This window comes from Protopterus annectens, chromosome 2.part1, assembly GCF_019279795.1.
Source record: "Protopterus annectens isolate FY-2018-M chromosome 2.part1, PAN1.0, whole genome shotgun sequence".
Lineage (NCBI taxonomy): Eukaryota > Metazoa > Chordata > Ceratodontiformes > Protopteridae > Protopterus > Protopterus annectens.
Window position 1 is genome coordinate 497,950,167 of NC_056729.1, and position 18,844 is coordinate 497,969,010.

Genomic DNA, 18,844 nt, shown 5'->3' on the forward strand with positions numbered 1-18,844 from the left:
TAAGAAACTCTCAGCCTTGCCCAGGCTAGTTCTACCTTTTTATAATGCAATCTCACCTCACCACTTTGAGCATTCACTACCCAGAAATTGCTGTATCTACTACTGTACCTATGGGGGTTACATTTTAAATCATCTTACAGTGATTTACAATGTTTTTGATGACATTTGTATGTATAGCTATTTTGAGTGTATTTGCTTCTTTCAAATTATGTACTATCGAATGTTTTCTGAATCGACTTATATACTGTGATATACTATTTGTCAACTTATCTCAGTTGTGCTTAACTTATGTCAATTGTTATTTGTGGAGTTTTTCTCCCCAGGCCTCCACTGAAAAAGGACCTGTGTCCAATGGACTTTCCCAGTTTTATCAAATGTAAAAATAAATAAGTGGGTTTATCTATAGCTGAGTCTGATTGGTCTTTAGGTATTACAGCCACCACAGCTTTCATCCAGGATGTTGGTGCTTCACCTCTTTTTAAAGTACTGTTAAACAAAACCTTCCAGATCTTTATCACTTTCTTCCCTCCTAGCTTCCAGACTTCCACAGGAATACCATTTATTTTTGGACTTGTCTGCAGATTAATACATTATTGTTTTTGTGTCATATTCTCCTGTCTCAACTGTAAATTGTTGAGCCTCATCTGCCTCTAACCTTGGCATACTTAAGTCTTCATAAGATGACACCACGGTATAGGCACAAAACTCTCTATTCCAACAAGTGTAATCCAGACGGTGCTTTTCGTGTTCAAATACGCTGAAGAACTGTTCGTGTTTGAACGCAAAAGAGCTAACGTCTGGATTATACTTGTTGGAATAGAGAGTTTGGTGTGCCTGTAATGTGGTGTCATATCGTGAGTTCTTTTTTGCCACTGGATTATTTATCTTTAAGGTGCTTTATCCTTGCATTTGCTGGTTTCTGATACTTAAGTCTTCCATAAGTATTTCTGTTTGTGCTCCTGGTTTCCATTTTTCTGCTTTATACCAATTTTCTTAAATTTTCATACAATCTCCAAAATATCGGTAATACTTGCACAGAATCTCTCATTATTTTTCTTGTTATAGGCTTCCTAAGTTTGGCAACAATGTTTTTATTTTCTTTTCCCAAGTCATTATGCTTAAAGTTTTTGTACTCTAGAGTTATTATAAAAACAGCAGCAATCTGTCTAAACTGTATATAGGATATTATCCAAACACTCTTATTTTCTCTTTAACACTCTGCATTTGCACCGTTATTCTGCAGTACTTTAACCTTTGTCGTCCCTCTAAGTAATTATTTTTGCTTCTAAACCATATCTATTTTTCTTTTAGTTTTACTCACTGTTTAAGGTCCACTTTCATTTTGTCCACTTGCTATAACTTCTGAAGAAATTTCTATTTTCACTAATAAATCTTGAATAATTTCTAGTACCCATTCCTTAAATAATTCTCTCTTTAACAGATAGGTAGAGAAGCACCAGTGTCTCATTTTTACTTCATTACCCTAGATTTTTATCTTGGTTATTGTTGGTTCACAATCTGAAATAATTACTGGATGTGTATTGAAGCTTTCAATTAAATGTATATGTTCCTGTGACTTATAGTTTGTTCTAGCCCAGTTATTGTAAAGTGTGAAATAATATGTAAATTCTCTCCAAGTTCCTACTACCAAATTCACATCTTCCATACCAAATATTTTCATTTTTTTTTTCAGAAATCTACCCTCTTGTGTTTTCCCTTCTGGGTCTCACAGGTACATCCTGACTGTTGTATATCAAGTTCCATTCCCCACCTACAAGTAATATTGCCTTCTGAACCTGATTATTTCTCCAAAAATTTTCTTAAGCTCCATAATAGCAGTTTTAGGTCGAATATAAATGCATGCCATCATAATCCTCCTCCTCCCTTACAGTTGCCCCTTACTACCACAAATCTAACATCTGTTTTCCTTTAGTAATTCATTTAAGTATACTCCGTTCCTTTGTCCCTGATATTCTGCTATCAAGTGGGTAAGCTGATCCTTCGAATAGAACAAGGTGGTTTGGGGTTACCTGATTTGAAGAGGTATCTCAGAGCTACACAGTTATGGTTCCTATACATAGCACAAACAGCTAGAATTCAAAGTGGAAAAGGATGGTAAAATGGGGGGAAGCTGAAGGAACAAGGGAAGACTAGGATTTTGGATACAAATCTTTAATGAGAATAGCAACCATACAGAATGCTATATTCATAAAGTAGCTGAAAGTATTCTAAGAACTAAGGCAATATGGGAATGGAGAAAGAAAATTCTTCTGATAGGGATGACTGCAATTAAGGATACAGATAAAAGGCAAGACAGGACTGGAATTTACTGGAGAAATCTGTCAAAGGAACCAAGATATTAGAGAGGGAAAGTTAACAGAATGGGAAGAGGCCAAGAATTTATGTAGACTATAAGCTAGAGATTAACTTCCCTATCGAGGATTGATATCGAAGTGTAGGCAACGAGAAAGAAATAGGCAGATCCTAAATGAAAGACCAGAACTGGTACAGTTTTTAGTGAAATGTAGAACAGAAGCTGCTGTTAAAAAAGGGATAAATAGTAGAGCATTTAAACATTGCATGATAACTAGAAGAATCAGAGGATGTTAGGATTGGGAAGAAAGACTGGATAAGCAATTCACAAAAAACAATGGGGGGTTATATGTATGACTTTCCAAATATGCAACGAAGTGTAGAAGATTTAGGATTTTTGCTTGGAAGTATTTACATCAGTATTTGTATACCCTAAGTAGACTCCAAAGAATTTTTCCTCTGGTGGATAGCAGATGTTGGTGATGGGGAAGAAAGAGGTAATTGGGAACATAGTTTTGGGAGTGTAATGAGTTGGCAGACTTAAAAATTCCTGCAGACTACTCATCAGAAATACTGGATAAGCAAATTGCTATAACTTAAAAAAATATTTTTTGAGCTATGATACAGAATTGAAATTGCCTAGACATAGTAAGGCCTTGCTGAGTCTAATTATAGTGGCTGCCAAGCATTTACTAGAAAATGGAAATTCTAGTCTAAACCAACTGTACTAGAATTACTGAATATAGAAAGAGATAAAACAACTGGAAATGGGATCTTTAGAAAAGGGTGGGAGAAAATTACATAGAAAAAAATGAAAATTGTGAGAACAATACAAGAAGAATAAACTTTTAGAGGAGGAATGAGGTTTAAAAGGAAGGATTTGAATGAGCTATGTAATGTTTAACTGGCAATGATTGCATATATTATAACGAATGAGCAATGTTTTCAACTAAAAATGTCAATATGGTTTGTTTTCATTTAAATATGTGATTGCATATGTCATAATTGATTTACTAAAGATGTTTCTTGTTTAAAAAAAAGTAATGAGACTGACACTGAAAGACTTTTATTAGAGGGATTTATGCCCTTTCCCCACTTGTGTGATCTTCAAATTGGTATATATATAATTAACAGGAGATGGGGAGGGTGTAGTGGGGCTTGTTCCCACCCCAAAAAACATTGAAAAATGTGTTTTGATGTCAATGGGTTTTTCAAATGATGCTATTTGCTTAGATTTTTCTCACATTTTCCAGTTTTGGGGGGTAAGCTCTACTGCACAACCCACACCCCCTGCTAATATAATAATAGCACATATATATATGTGTGTGTGTGTGTGTGTGTATATATATATATATATATATATATATATATATATATATATATATATATATATATATATATATATATATACATACACACAGTGTTTACCCACTATCCTCATACTGTTTCTGTGTATATTCTCCTGTTCTGCACTTTAACCTTCCATGAATTCATTTCTAGCCTCACTCATAATTGCCTTTCCTAGTGCACCTGCCCTATTTTACTGTCTTCAGACTCTTACATATTAATGTTTTTTTTATGTTTTGCCCTGCTTTTAGCTGCTAGTAATACCTCTCTCTCCCCCTGCAAAGCCCCTCTCTATTGTAGCTTATTTTAACCATACAGCCCTGGGTTTCCTTCAAGTAAATCTACTTGTGTAGCTTGAGGCCAGTGTCCTTTTGTAAGCTTACTTCTGCTCATATTTTATTTATTTTTATTTTATTTCTGGTGGCTATACCTTTAGAAACTTTATATCCTTGTCTCTCAAGCTAGTTTTTCACTATCTTTTCTGATTGTTTCTATGACTTCATCTTGACTGGGGTGCTAGCCCCGCTCCGTTTGCCCTCGCTACACTCATGCTCACTTTGCTCCCCTACCCTACCCCATTCCCACTCACCCCATTACAATTACCTTTATACCTAACTATCCCTCCCCTTTCTGTTCCACTAGCCACTACAATTCCACTTCCTACCTATTGCCACAACCACCTTACTAATCTGTCAATTTTGTCAACACCACTTCATCTATACCACTGTTTCTCTACCTACTCTATCTGACCATATTTCGTTCCAATATGGATTATTTTCTAATATCTTCTACACTACTCCTTATTCTCTCTATCTTCACCTCTTACCACTCCAATCTCTCTGACCCACTCCTATGTTCACCAACATCTCACTCATACAACATATATCCAACTACTTCATATTTTACTATCTCCCCTAATCACTTTACTACCTCTATCTCAAGTCTATATAATCTGTACATAATACAGGTTTTTAAACCTTCCCACAAAGTTAAGTCAAAACTATACAAACTCCATCTAGCATATACTACACACTCTCTCTTCACTAAAAACCTACTTTGTTCTGGAGATATCCATCCCAAGTATCCAAATAGAAGCTCCAACAAAAAACATGAAAAAAGAAGCAGCCAAACTGGATTGAATTTTTCTTTACTGAATTCTGGTACCTCGGCCTTCGCCTTCACATGGAATAACATTACTATGCTTAAACCAGTATAAATACACACCTCAATTAATCACACCAATTAATCAGTTGTGTAAAATGTAATACATTTTAAAGAAATAGAGAATTTAATTAATACAAAAGCAATAAATACAATATATAATATTTCTACACATCCCAACCCTGGCCCCTCTTCTCTCCCCAAAACTACCTCTACACTACCATCTTACTCCTTTAACAGTCGCAACAATCATCTCCATCCAAATACTTAACTATTTACTCATTGAATATTCAGAGTTTAGCAAATAGTCACTGAGCTGCACTCATGGATAGCTCTCAATACCCCTCATGTCCTCTCCCTATCTGAAACCTGGCTCAAGCCACACTTCTCAAATAGTGAAATACTCCCACCAGGTTATAATAACTTCCGATCTGATAGACCTGTAAAAAAAGGTGGTGGCGTGGCCTCTACTGATACATTCTTAACCTCTTACCATACCCTTCCCCAATTCCTGACTTCCTCCCAGCTGAAATCATCATCCTTAACTGCTATCTGAATCCCTACAAAAATCTTGCAATTGCCTCTATCTACCTTCCTCCTGGTAACAATTTGTCCATTCTTGAAAACATCCTGTCCAGGTTCTCCCACAACATACCATATGAGACACTTATCCTTGGTGATGTCAACATTGATTGGTCCAGACTCACAACTGACTCCACCCAACTCAGTATCCAGCTGTACGGCTTCCACCAACTTATAACATCTCCCACTTGCTTCCATAAAAATTCCTCTTCCAGCTCCATCATAGATTGTATCCTTACCAATTCCCCCCACCAATACCACAATCCCACCACCTTACCTGACTCCCTCAGTGATCATCTCCCTACCACCATCTTAAGACACTACTCCCATATTCCTAAGCCCCACCTTATCAAAGACTGTCAAACTATCGACTTTCAATTCATCCCAATTTAACTCCATTCTGCACAAAATAGATTGGCCCATTCTAAAACACCGCCCCCTAAACAATGCTGTAAGCACTTTCATTAGCATCTTCATGAATACTCTAAACTCCTTAGCTCACTCTAGGAAGATCAGAGTAAAATCAAACCCTGCTCCCTGGCTCTCCAAAGAGACTAGGTCCCTTATGAAAGAGATCATGCTTGGAAAACCTGGACTAAAACTAAACAACCACATTTTCTTCAAAAATACAGGCAACTGAGGAACCTTGCAAAAAAACATACTACTAATGATAAAAAGTTGTACTATAGCTCTGCTCAGCTTAACAACAAATCCAATCCTTACTTTTGGTAAACTCTCAACAACATCCTCTATCCTGGAAAGCCCTCTAATCCTTCCCCTTACCCTAACTCTTCCTCTCAGGAAACAGCTACCCTCCTGAATAAACACTTTACCTCTTCCATCCAAAATCTGGTAACCTCTAAGCCAAACTATACTTCGACACCCACCTCTCCAAGTCCCACTAACACAACTTTGTTTTCTTTTGAGCCAGTTCCCATTACTTGCACCAAATCTCTACTTCTCAAGCTAAAACCTTGCTCTCCTTCCACTGACAATCTATCTCCTACATTCCTCAAACTTGCTGCTGACTCAGTTGCCTATCCTGTATCTATACTAATTAATCGATCTATTCTGGAATCAACTGTCCCCACCCTTTGGAAATCGTTCTTCACTATCCCTCTTCATAAAGGTGGAAACCCCACTGACCCCTCAAACTACCGACCCATTGCCATTCTGTCCCCCCTTTCCAAGATATTAGAAAAATGTATTCACTCACAGCTTCTCAATCACCTCCTCGCACACCACTTACTTACCCCTACCCAACATGGATTTCATCCTCACCACAGCAACACCACTGGCCTCCTCTCCTTCACTCATATCATTGCAGAGGCCCTAGACAACAATAAACTCATTTCCTGTCTCTTCCTAGATCTCTCCGAAGCCTTCGATACCATCTTTCATCCTCTACTACTGTCCAAACTCGCAAATCTCCACCTATCCCCCTACGCACTTGCCTGGTTTAATAGTTACCTATCTGGCAGGGAACAATCTGTCAAATGGCTCTCATCCTCCTCACCTTTCCTTCCCATATTTACTGGTGTTCCCCAAGGCTCCATCCTGGGACCCCTTTTGTTTAACATCTTCACCAATGATCTTTACACCTCATGCAAAGAATCCTCCCTTATTCAGTATGCCGACGACTCCACACTTATATCCATCTCAAATAACATTCCTGAACTACACTCCCTGACCCAACAGGCCCTACTATCCACTGAACAATGGCTCTCACAACCCTATTGATCCTAAATCCCAAAAAGACCAAACTCCTACTTTTCCTTCCCCCGTTCTCTTTCTCATCACAAATCTTCCTTTTTTATTACATCTTCTAACAATAAAAATATACAACCTGACACCCACACAAAACTCGTAGGGGTCATTATCGATGAACTCAAGTTCAACCTACACATACTCCAATGTATAAAAAAAAAAAACAAACCAGAAACTAGGTGTGCTATATCGGAACAAAAAATTCCTAACCCCTGAATCTAGACTTACCCTGGGCCAGGCACTCCTCCTCCCCTCCCTCTTATACGCCACCCCAGTTCTTACCAATATCCAGGCCTCCACTCTAAACAAACTGCAACAGACTTACTATAAAATAGCCAGATTCATTACTAACTCCCCATACAACTCACACCACTGCATTTCTTTAAACTCTCTTCAATGGCTTGAACTTCCCCAGTTTCTGCTATCGTATCAATTTCATATGCTACACTCTATTCTTTATAAACCCTCCTTCTGTCCATCTCTATCTTTCTTAGTCTCCATCTACATCCCATTCTGGACCCTCCATACTTCTAACCAACAACTACTTGATATCTACAACCCAAAAAGGTCAGTAGGCAAACTACTTTACAAACACTCCCTTGCCCATGCTTGGAACAAACTTCCCCTTGACTTACATTCAATCTCCCACACCTCACACTTTAAAAATGAACTAAAAGATTATTTTCTCAATTCCAGAACCTGCCCTTGCCATGACCCTACCTAGTCTTCCTTCCCTTTATGTACCCTCAAAAGGACCATACTTAGTACCTCATTACACCTCTCTCTCCAATGTGTCTGCTATGCATTTGCACAATTTTATACAAACAAAAAATGTTCATTGTTGACCTATTGAACTATATCAATGTAAAATTATGCTACTTGGCTTCTTTTTAATGCAACTTTAACTTTATGCATGTATCCCAACATATGTGAATCATTTTGCTATAACTGCTATTATATCAATATTGTTTAAAATTGTACTTGTTTTAAAATGTATTACTGGAGCTTTTCTCCTCTGGTCTCCACTGAAAATGGGCCACAAGCCCAGTTGGACAAACCCAGTTAACAAATGTCAATAAATAAATAAATTTTATATATAAATATATATATCTATGAACTCCGAGGTTGCACAGCAATGGGGCAAGAGCATAAACCCCTCCCTAGTATAAATACAGTCTTTGCAGACATTTTTAGTTTTAGGCTTTTTACTGTCAATCTGGTGTTTGTCATTTTCAGGTTGTGTGTGGAGCTAAGTCAATTGAAAGACTTTGGAAAGATTGGCTGAACAAGAGGCTTCTCAAAAAGAAATGTTTCAAAAATAGTTATAAGGCAGAGTGCTAAGAGAAAACTACGCCAGGGAAACTGGAACAAGTGCACTGTATTCATTTTATGAAAGCACAAATAATGAACTGGACTGATGTTCTGCATCAGGATTTATTAAGGGAGAGGTGTATGCTCCAAATCTGACCATCAGAAACCAGCCAAAACCTACATCAGTAAGATGTGATCATAGAAGTAGAAAGCAATGCTTTCCTGACCAAATAGTGGTGATTAGCATTAAAATTATTGCCAACAGAGTATATCTGGAAAATGATTATTGGTTGTACACGAAGCAGAAGAGAAGCAAGTTTATCTGTGCTATCGCTGTGGAGAACCAAATAAGGGTCCAGACCAAGTACCCAGGAGATGTTTTGTCCAAATACCAAACGTTTTCCACACAAAATACGTTTTTGAAATTCTTCATCAAAGGCAAAACAACAAATGAACAATGTACTTCACTTAAATAAACCCATCAAACCAGCAATAAACCAATAGTTTCATTGAAACCATTATGTGTAAACGTTTCAGTTAAGAACAATTTAAAACTTAAAAGAAACACGAGCATCAGTCTTTCACTGATATAAATAAAACACTAGTTGTAAAAATCATCGTAGTGTATAAACAATGTAAAAATAAATTATGTGCAAATGTAGATAAAAACAAGTTGTTTTAATATAAAATTTAATTTATATATATATATATGTATATATATATATACACATATACATATATGTATAACTAAAAATAGAACATTTACTCAAAATATTTACCTATGCTGCTCTCCAGTGGCAGATTATAATTTTGCACTCCTCAACTTTAAAACTGTTATTATAGATATTATATCATTGAGGCCAGGAGTCTTAGTGGCTTCTAATATTATCTGCCAATATAGCTCTCTGTATTCTAATTTTGTTTCCCACATACCTCCCCTAATTTCTTTTGGAACCACTTCAAGAACAAAAAAACTGAAGGAAGCTGCTGGACAGTTGAGAATATGTCTAAAGAGTGCATTATTCATATTCTCCTTTTTCATTTCATAATAGTGTTCATATATCCTCATTTTAAGCTTCATTTCAGTTTTACCCACATAAAAGGACCCACAGAAGGAACACAAAGCTAAATAAACCACACCGTTTGTATTACAATTTGAAAATGTGTGGCTCATAATATACTTGTTCCTACTGGGTATAAAAACACTGGAACAATTTATAACATGTGGACATTGGGAACATGAACCACATTTGAAAGTCCCCTTTCTTCTAGATGAACATTCTAATCTAGAATGTCCACCAAACTCCAATAATCTCTTGAAATTCGTGTCCCTCCTGCAAATAAACCTCAAAGGTTGACTTTGAATTTCTTTTAATTCTGTAAACTGAAGGAAACGGTCCCATTCCCTAGTAACTGTTTGTTTAATGTTACCTGAATCACCTGTGTAGTCCATTATATATGCTCCATCATAACTAGAAGTGGGAATAGAAACATTAGTGTATGGGTTGGATACTTCATCACGACCTAAAATCGGTGCAAACCTCCCTTTCCTACCCTCAAACACTTCTTCAGTAATTTCACAAATAAGATTGTCCGGGTAACATCTGTCCCTAAACATCTGCGTGACAACCTCTACTTTAACAAAATCCTCCTCCTCTGAAGTCATCTGACTAATTCTGACTAACTGTCCTTTAAACAAATTCTTTTTCTGAAAAATGGGTGACCACTACTATAATGAAGGTATGAATTTGAAAAAGTTTCTTTCCTAAAGACTTTAGAAGAAAAAGAATGGTCCAGTTTAGTCAAGGAGATATCAAAATAAACTAATTCTCATATCTAATATCCCAATGGGAATGCTCTTGCTCCCACCCCACATAACTAACACTTGCAAAGTCATTATCCTTCTTCCTTTGTTTCCTCCTGCAAATTTCCTTACTTTCCTTATACTAGGCCACACTTCCTTCTATTGTGTCCCTAATACATTACTACTCCTCAATTCTTTGTGCATTCTTCCTAATATGTTATTATTCCTCAGTATTATCACAAATTGCTTCCAGATATGTTGTTATTTCTCAGTACTTTAGTACTACTTTTCCCTATAGTTTGTATTACCCATTAATCTCATCACCATACTGTATTCAGTCTAGTTCTTTCTGTAGTATTAGCAAAATTGTTTTTCTTGTATCTGTATAATTGTACAATTTGTGTATATATTAAGAATTATCTACTGTAACCTATGTACTGGAGCTTTTCTCCCCAGGACTCCATTGAAAACGGGTTATTTTGGCCCAATGGACTATCCTGGCTAACCAACTGCAAATAAAATAAAAATAATAAATAAAATAAATTCTTGACTATTAAAACTATACGTGAAGTCTAAAAATTCAGTGGTTCCTTTGAGGTATGTGAAAATTCAAAAAACCTTTCTTGAGAATCATGCCAAAAAATACAAATGTCATCGAGAAAGCATTTGTAAAAACACCAACAGTTGGAAAACTCACAATTAATAACAAATAGTTTCTCCCACCAAGACAAAACAATATTTGCATATGTAGGAGCACATTTTGCCCCCATAGCTATCCCTCTTTCCTGTTTAAAAAAATTCTCCCTCAAAATACATAAAATTATTCTTAAGTACTGTTTCCATAAGTAATAGGCACGTAGTAAAATCATTAGAACCAAATTTACCACTCTCCTTCATACTTTCCTCAAGCCATAGAAGTCCTGTGTCATGAGGAATAGAACCAAAAAGGTCTACTATGTCTAGGGTAACAAACAATATATTGGAATTAAAAAGTTCAGGATTTACCTGCCTAAGAAAATCCCATGAATCCTTCAAAACAGTAATTCCATCATTTGAGTGGGATTTTAATTTACTATCCAAATATTTGGCGGGGGGAGTAGTGATGGACCCCTCAGAGGAAACTGAGTCTTAAAGGTGGATCCGAAGAATCCTTGTGGACCTTCGGAATTCCAAAAACTGGCCGTGTCCTAGGGTTCTTGTTGTATAAAAAATTAAAAATATCCAAATCAATAGTCTTCCAATAACAAATAATTTAAAAGCATAACAATTTTAGAATAAGCTATATTTACTTCATTGATTGAAGCCTTAGAATATTTAAAATTGTCAGATAACATTTCTTTCATTTTAGATTCATATAAAATATAATCCATAAGTACTGTACCCCCTCCTTTATCTGGTTGCATAATTCTTATAGATTTATTATTAGTAAGTTGGTTCAGCAACAATTTTTCATCATTTGAAAGGTTTGAATGTGTTCTGTGTGTATTGATGGTGTTTCTAATCTCCCTTTCCAATATTATTTCTAAATTCTTCAGCTGTGGATGAAGGGGCGGGTTAAAAGTACTTTTTCTCTTAAAAGTAGACTGCATGAAAAATTAGAATCTGTGAAAACCAGGGCCAAATTCTTTTTCCTTAAAAATAGCTTCATGTCAATAATGGCCTTAGGAATACTTCCTTTTCTGATAGGTATATATTTAAAACCTTTTGAAAACAATTTGAAATGATCCAAATTAATACCTTCAGTACTGTAGTTAAAAATCTTATAATTTTTGCATTCAAAAATATTACCATAGTGCTTAATTTCAAAATTGAAATTTGTGTTAACTAATGTCTGGGTTTCCTCCTATAATTGTGATGATTGTTATATACAGGTTTTTTGTTCCGAATTCTGTTGGACCTCCGGGGGAGGGGTGGAAAATCCAAAGGGTCTTGATGGTTAAATTCTGGGAAAACTTCTTGATTTTCCTCACCCACAGAGTGTCTATTTTTCATGGGCCTATAGTTAGTTACTGTATAACGTTCTTGAGTGTACAAATTAAAAGGCCTGGATTTAGGGTATGCAGTACCATCATGGTATTCCTTTATGTCCCTTTCCAATTTACCCTCCTTCCTCCTCATGTTATTTTTACAGTCCAAGTCAACTTGTTTTAAAATATTAAAATATAAGGCTTTTTCAGATGCAACACTAAACAAAAGATCTTGAATAATAATGGAATTGATAGATTCCATTTTCTCCAACAAAGTTTCCCTAATTCTTTCATTTTCCACAATAATGGCCCTAACTACGTCTAAACCAATTTTGTCAAAAATTTTTATAAGTTCAGAATGAAATACAGACCCATTTTCAACACGATTAGGGAATTTACAAACCCTCAAACCTTTAGGAACTATGTTCCTACTTAAACATTCCTTAAGAAAAGTATTGTCACAGCCCAAACGTTTAAATTTGTCCATATAATAATGCAAGGCATCCAAACTTTCCCTGTAGGTTCGGGTATCAGTTCCTTGATTACCAACCCCTACGTTGTTAGTATGCAAGGAATAATTCTGTCCGATAAAACCATTATAATCAAACAAAGGATTATTGTCAGAAAAGTCACCTTGTTCTGAAGGGAGACCCCCAGTCCTTTTGTCTAAGTGGCGCACATGTTCATTAACATTGTTGCCAACAGTGTTGGACCGAAGCAAACGAGGAAACTCATCATAGTCCTGTGAATCAGGGTTAACAGGAGCAGAAAAACCCTGACTCAAGTTTGGAAAGTTGACCATAGCTTCCGAATTAGGACGAAATTCGCCCCGTTTGATTCCTGTGTAAACGCTTCGACCAGAAGCCATTGCTACAATGGATTGACATGCTGGGGTGATTAATTCAACCAATTGCGATAACTGGCCAATCACCTTCCGGAGCTCACCCTTCTCCCCGCCTCGAACATCCATCTCGGTTTCGGTCTCAGCCCCTGAGAACTCCGCCATCCCAAAATAGACAAATAACCAACCAGGAGATGAAAGCGAACAATAAAAACAAAAAACAATAATTGAGTTCGCTGTGGAGAACCAAATAAGGGTCCTGACCAAGTACCCAGGAGATGTTTTATTGTCCAAATACCAAACGTTTTCCACACAAAATACGTTTTCGAAATTCTTCATCAAAGGCAAAACAACAAATGAACAATGTACTTCACTTAAATAAACCCATCAAACCAGCAATAAACCAATAGTTTCATTGAAACCATTATGTGTAAACGTTTCAATAAGAACAATTTAAAACTTAAAAGAAACACGAGCATCAGTCTTTCACTGATATAAATAAAACACTAGTTGTAAAAATCATCGTAGTGTATAAACAATGTAAAATAATAAATTATGTGCAAATGTAGATAAAAAGTTGTTTTAATATAAAATTTAAATTTTTATATATATATATATATATATATATATATATATATATATATATATATACATATATGTATAAATAAAAATAGAACATTTACTCAAAATATTTACCTATGCTGCCCTCCAGTGGCAGATTATAATTTTGCACTCCTCAACTTTAAAACTGGCATTATAGATATCATATCATTGAGGCCAGGAGTCTTAGTGGCTTCTAATATCTGCCAATATAGCTCTCTGTATTCTAATTTTGTTTCCCACATACCTCCCCTAATTTCTTTTGGAACCACTTCAATAACAAAAAAACTGAAGGAAGCTGCTGGACAGTTGAGAATGTCTAAAGAGTGCATTATTCATATCCTCCTTTTTCATTTCATAATAGTGTTCATATATCCTCATTGTGTGGAAAGCGTTTGGTATTTGGACAATAAAACATCTCCTGGGTACTTGGTCTGGACCCTTATTTGGTTCTCCACAGCGAACTCAATTATTGGTTTTTGTTTTTATTGTTCGCTTTCATCTCCTGGTTGGTTATTTATCTGTGCTGTCAGTGGATGTCAAGAGGCAAATGTTTCGACAACACACACATGCGATTTAAGTTACTATATCCAGCTGTCTTCAGAATATTTTCCTGGAGGATGGAAGACATGTTTAGAAGAACAGGCTTTGGATGAAAAAGAAAACTTTAGTCCACAAAGAATTGAGTCAGCAAGCTGAAGGAGATCCTGGTTCTCAATATTCTTTTAAGAAAGAAGAGAGCATGACAAAAGAAAAATTAGTGTGCTTTTTCTCATAGTTCAATAGGGAAATGATTAGGTTAACTCTAGGATTTATTCAGTAACTACAAAGCTTATAAATGGAAAAGAGTATTGATTATTATAAGTTTTTGTTCTGGTAAACAAAGTATCCTTAGCAGTTTGTCTGGTTTGCATATCACCAGAAGACACTCTGATAAAGAGAATTGGTTTAGAGAAAATGTTTACTGAAAGCATTCTAATGCCTTCTTAGATGGAAGAGCTGTAAAGGTAAGACAAAACTAGATAGCACTTACTAAAAGCACAGGCTGTATCATGTGTCTTAGCATGATTGACCTTTCTTTTTGGTAGTCTCACCCACAGGCTAGAGACTATCAGTTTAGAATGTTTGTTCTTATGTACATAGTTTTGTGTTATTAAGCTAATAGGTTTTAGGGATATTGGGACGGTGTGTGTATTTTTGTTTGAGAGTTTTCAAAGATGTGACATATCAAATGGAGATGACAAGAAGGAATTGTATAAAATATTAACCTGCCAAATAGTGCATGCATGTAACAAAAGCCAGACATTTAACAAAAAGCTGTTATATGTAAATGGTGGAAATAATCCCTCAAGAATGATTCTTTCTGTCATGTCCTTAAATGTTCATGGTCTGATAGATAAATACAAAAAGAATAGTGAACTATATTAAAAAACTGTAGGATCCAAATAGTTATGCTGTAGGAGATATACTTGGAAATAACTGAACATGTGAATTTGATAAAGGTTTTCAGGATGGTTATTCAGCAGAATACCTGGGGCATAGGAATTGAGGAGTACTTGTATTAATTGCAAGAGGAGCTCCAATTAAGATAGAAGAAAATATAAAAGATAGTAATGGCAGATTTGTAGTACTAAAGGTATACAGGGAAGGGAGAAGGATTACACTTGCATTGTATTTACATTCCAATGAAAACTGCTATAATGGCGCTTAAGAAAATTCTGGGAGAAATAATCAGCTTTCAACAATGAATGTTACTTGTAGGTGAGGATTGGAAATTGATTTGCAACAGTGAAGATGTCTGGAGGGCCCAAATGTTAAAATTTAACAAAAGGGTAGATTTTTTGAAGAAATTTATTAAAATGTTTGGCATGGAAGATGTGAATTCAGTACTAGGAGTTCAGAGTGAATTTAAATAATATTCCCCAAGATACAAAAACTGGGCTAGTCTAGACAGAATTTTCAGTTCACATTTACATTTCACAGGAACATGTGCATTTAATTGAAGGTCTTGATACGTACCCAATAACTATTTCAGATCATGCACCAATAATAAGTAAAATAACACAGGGTAATGAAATAAAAATGAGACACAGGGGCTTTCCCACCTCTTTATAGAAAAGAGAGGAATTTAAGGAATGGGCAGTGGAAATTAAGGAAATATTAGAGAAGATAGAAATTTCTTCTTAAATTATAGCTAGGGAGTGGGATAAAATTAAAGCGGAATTTAAAAATGGGGTGGAAATAAAAGAAAGGGAGATATGGTTAAGAAGTAACAAAAATTACTTAGAGGGACTGACAGATGTTAAAAGTAATGCAAAATGGGGGAGTCTCACCAAACAAGAGGAGGAGCAACTGCAGAATGCTAAACAGAAAATAATGGATTATCTCAGTATGCATGAGTTTAAAAGACTGCTGTTTGTTGATGCAACTCTAGAGCACAAAAACTTTTAGCACAAAGACTCTGGCAACAGAAAGTAGAAAGGGCTGTCACCAGCCATAGGAAGTCTATAACAAGGATGATAACAAGGGATCATTTAGAAGTATTAGAAATATTTTGAAAATTCTGTGAAGGTCAGTATAAAGCAAAGAAGTATGGAAATCAAGAAAAGGTACAAATGGAAATGTTTATGGAAGAATTAAATATGCCAAGGATAGAGGTAGAGAAGGTTCAATTACTACCAGTTAGGATAGGAGGAAATGAGATAAAAATGGTGATATATAAGCAATCTACAGGAAACTCTCCAGGAATAGATGGTATTCCTGTGGAAGTTTGGAAGCTAGAAGGGGAAGAACTGATAAAGATCTGGAAGGTTTTGTTTAACAGTATTTTAAGAGAAGTAAAAAAAAAAAACATCCTGGAAGAAAGTGGTAGTAGCTGTAATACTTAGAGGATAAAGAACCATCGAATCCATTTCAGCAGTAAATAATGATTATCAAATGTTTGTCTATAATGACTATATAAGAATGGCAAAAGTGATACCAAAATTGATAGATAAGGATCAATGTGGTTTTCTGGAGAGGAGGTAGACATTTGACAACATTAACAAAACAGTGATCCAGAGGGAAGCCGAATGTAAGAAAATACCACTGTTGTTGGCAGGTCTTGATGCAGAGAAAGCATTTTACAGAGTAAGCTGGGACTAGCAGAGCAATGGAAGCATTTACATTCCCTGATAAAATTTTAAAGTTGATTAGGAGGATGTATGAGGATCAGAGGCGAAAATGTAAGTAAGAGGGGTCCTCTCTGATCTCTTCTTGAGCAGAGGAGCCATACAGGGGTGTCCTCTCTCCCCTTTATTTGTATTATATTTAGAACCATTTGCAAAGAAAATAAGGGACTCAGAAATTCAAGGATAAATTTAGTATGTTAGTCAAGAAAAGCTGGCTGTATTTGCAGATGACATTTTATACCTGACAAAACCAGAAGTGGACATTACAGTGCTGTGGAATATACTGAGACAGTTTCAAACCTTTTCGGGATACAAAATTAATGAAGCTAAAACAAAAGCAATAGAGGTGAACTATGTGCCCACATACAAATTCGTTCAACAATATCCATACTTATGGGGACATGATATGGATTAGAAATGATACTGGTGTGGCAGCTAAGGATATGTGGGAAGAGACTAAAAAGATAATACATTATATTGGATATCAATAGTAAGATACAAGCAGTCAGAATGTTTGCCCCTTTAGTTTTATACACAGGTCAGGCATATTTTTATCAACCAGAGGAAAAGTTGTGGCTAGTAATTATAAAGATCTGAAGGATTTTATATGAGGAAGGAAGACTGTAAGAGTCGAGTGGGATAAGCTTATTCTTCCAGAAGAACAGGGTGGATTGGGATTACCCGAGTTGTGATATTTAAGAGCAATGCAGTTAATGCTCTTATACATAGTACAAGCAGAAAACTGCAATTCAAAATGGAAAGTGATGATGTAACGGGTAAGCTCCACTTAACAGGGAGAGTCTGGGATTTTGGATGCAGACCTTTAAGAATCATACAGAATATTATATTCATAAAGTAGCAGAAGGTATTCTAAGAACTCGGCCAATACAGGAATGGAGAAAGGAGATTCTGCTGATAGAGATGATTGCAGTTAGAGATGCAGACAATAGGCAAGAAGGGGCGAGAATATATTGGAGAAAATTGGCAAAGGAACCAAGGTACTGGGAGCAAATAACTAGAGACAGAAAGGTAATAGAATGGGAGGATGCCAAGAACTTATTTGAACTGCAGATTAGAGATTGCCTTCCTCAAGGATTGATATCAGATTATAGGCAAAGAGAAATAAATAAGGGGGTGCTAAACAAAAGAGCAGCACTGGTAGAGTTTTTGGTAGAATGTAGAACAGAAGTTGCCATTAACAAAAGAATAATTAGGAGAGCATATAAAATTTTGCATGATAAACTATAAGAAACAGAGGAGGTTAGGAAAGATTGTAAGGAACAATGAGGGGGATATATGTATGCTTCCCAAGTATGCAACAAAATGTAGAAGATTTAGGGTCTTTGGAAGTGTTTACATAGGTATTTTTAAATCCCAAGCAGGCTCCAAAGAATTTTTCCTCACATAGACAGTAAATGTTGGAGGTGTGATGGGAAAGAAAGAGGTAACTGGGAACATATTTTCTGGGAATGTAATAAGTTGGCGGACTTTAAATATTCCCTGCAGTCTACACTGTCGGAGATGCTAGGTGAGCAAATTGGAGTAACTAGGAAATTTATTTTTTTTTTAGTTATGATATGGAATTGGAATTACTTAGACATAGTAAGGCCTTGCCTCATCTATTATGGCTGCCAAAAAAGCAGTTACTAGAAAATGTAGATCAAAGTCTAAACCAACTTTGCTAGAAGTAACAAAGACAAGTAACAGATCAATCAAGTGGATCTGGGAACTTTAAAAAAAGGGTAGGAGCAAATTACATTGTAAAAAATGGGAAATGTGTGATTAATGCATTCAGAGGAGGAATGAGGTTTAAATGAAGGCAGAAGGATTTCCATGAGCTTATATCATGGTTAACTGACAGTGACAGGATATATTAAAAGTGATGTGTAACGTTTGCAGCTACAGTTGTGTTGGCACAATTTGTAAGGTATAATGTTTGCAACTGAGGTTGTGTTATGGTTTATTTTCATTTATATAAATG

General features: G+C 35.9%; 1 protein-coding gene across 1 annotated transcript in view; it reads left to right on the plus strand.

Annotated features, from left to right (window-relative positions):
- The window catches only part of LOC122794856 (latent-transforming growth factor beta-binding protein 2-like), a gene marked incomplete in the record, with an annotated part of 523,235 nt that overhangs the window by 64,206 nt on the left and 440,185 nt on the right, over positions 1 to 18,844 (plus strand).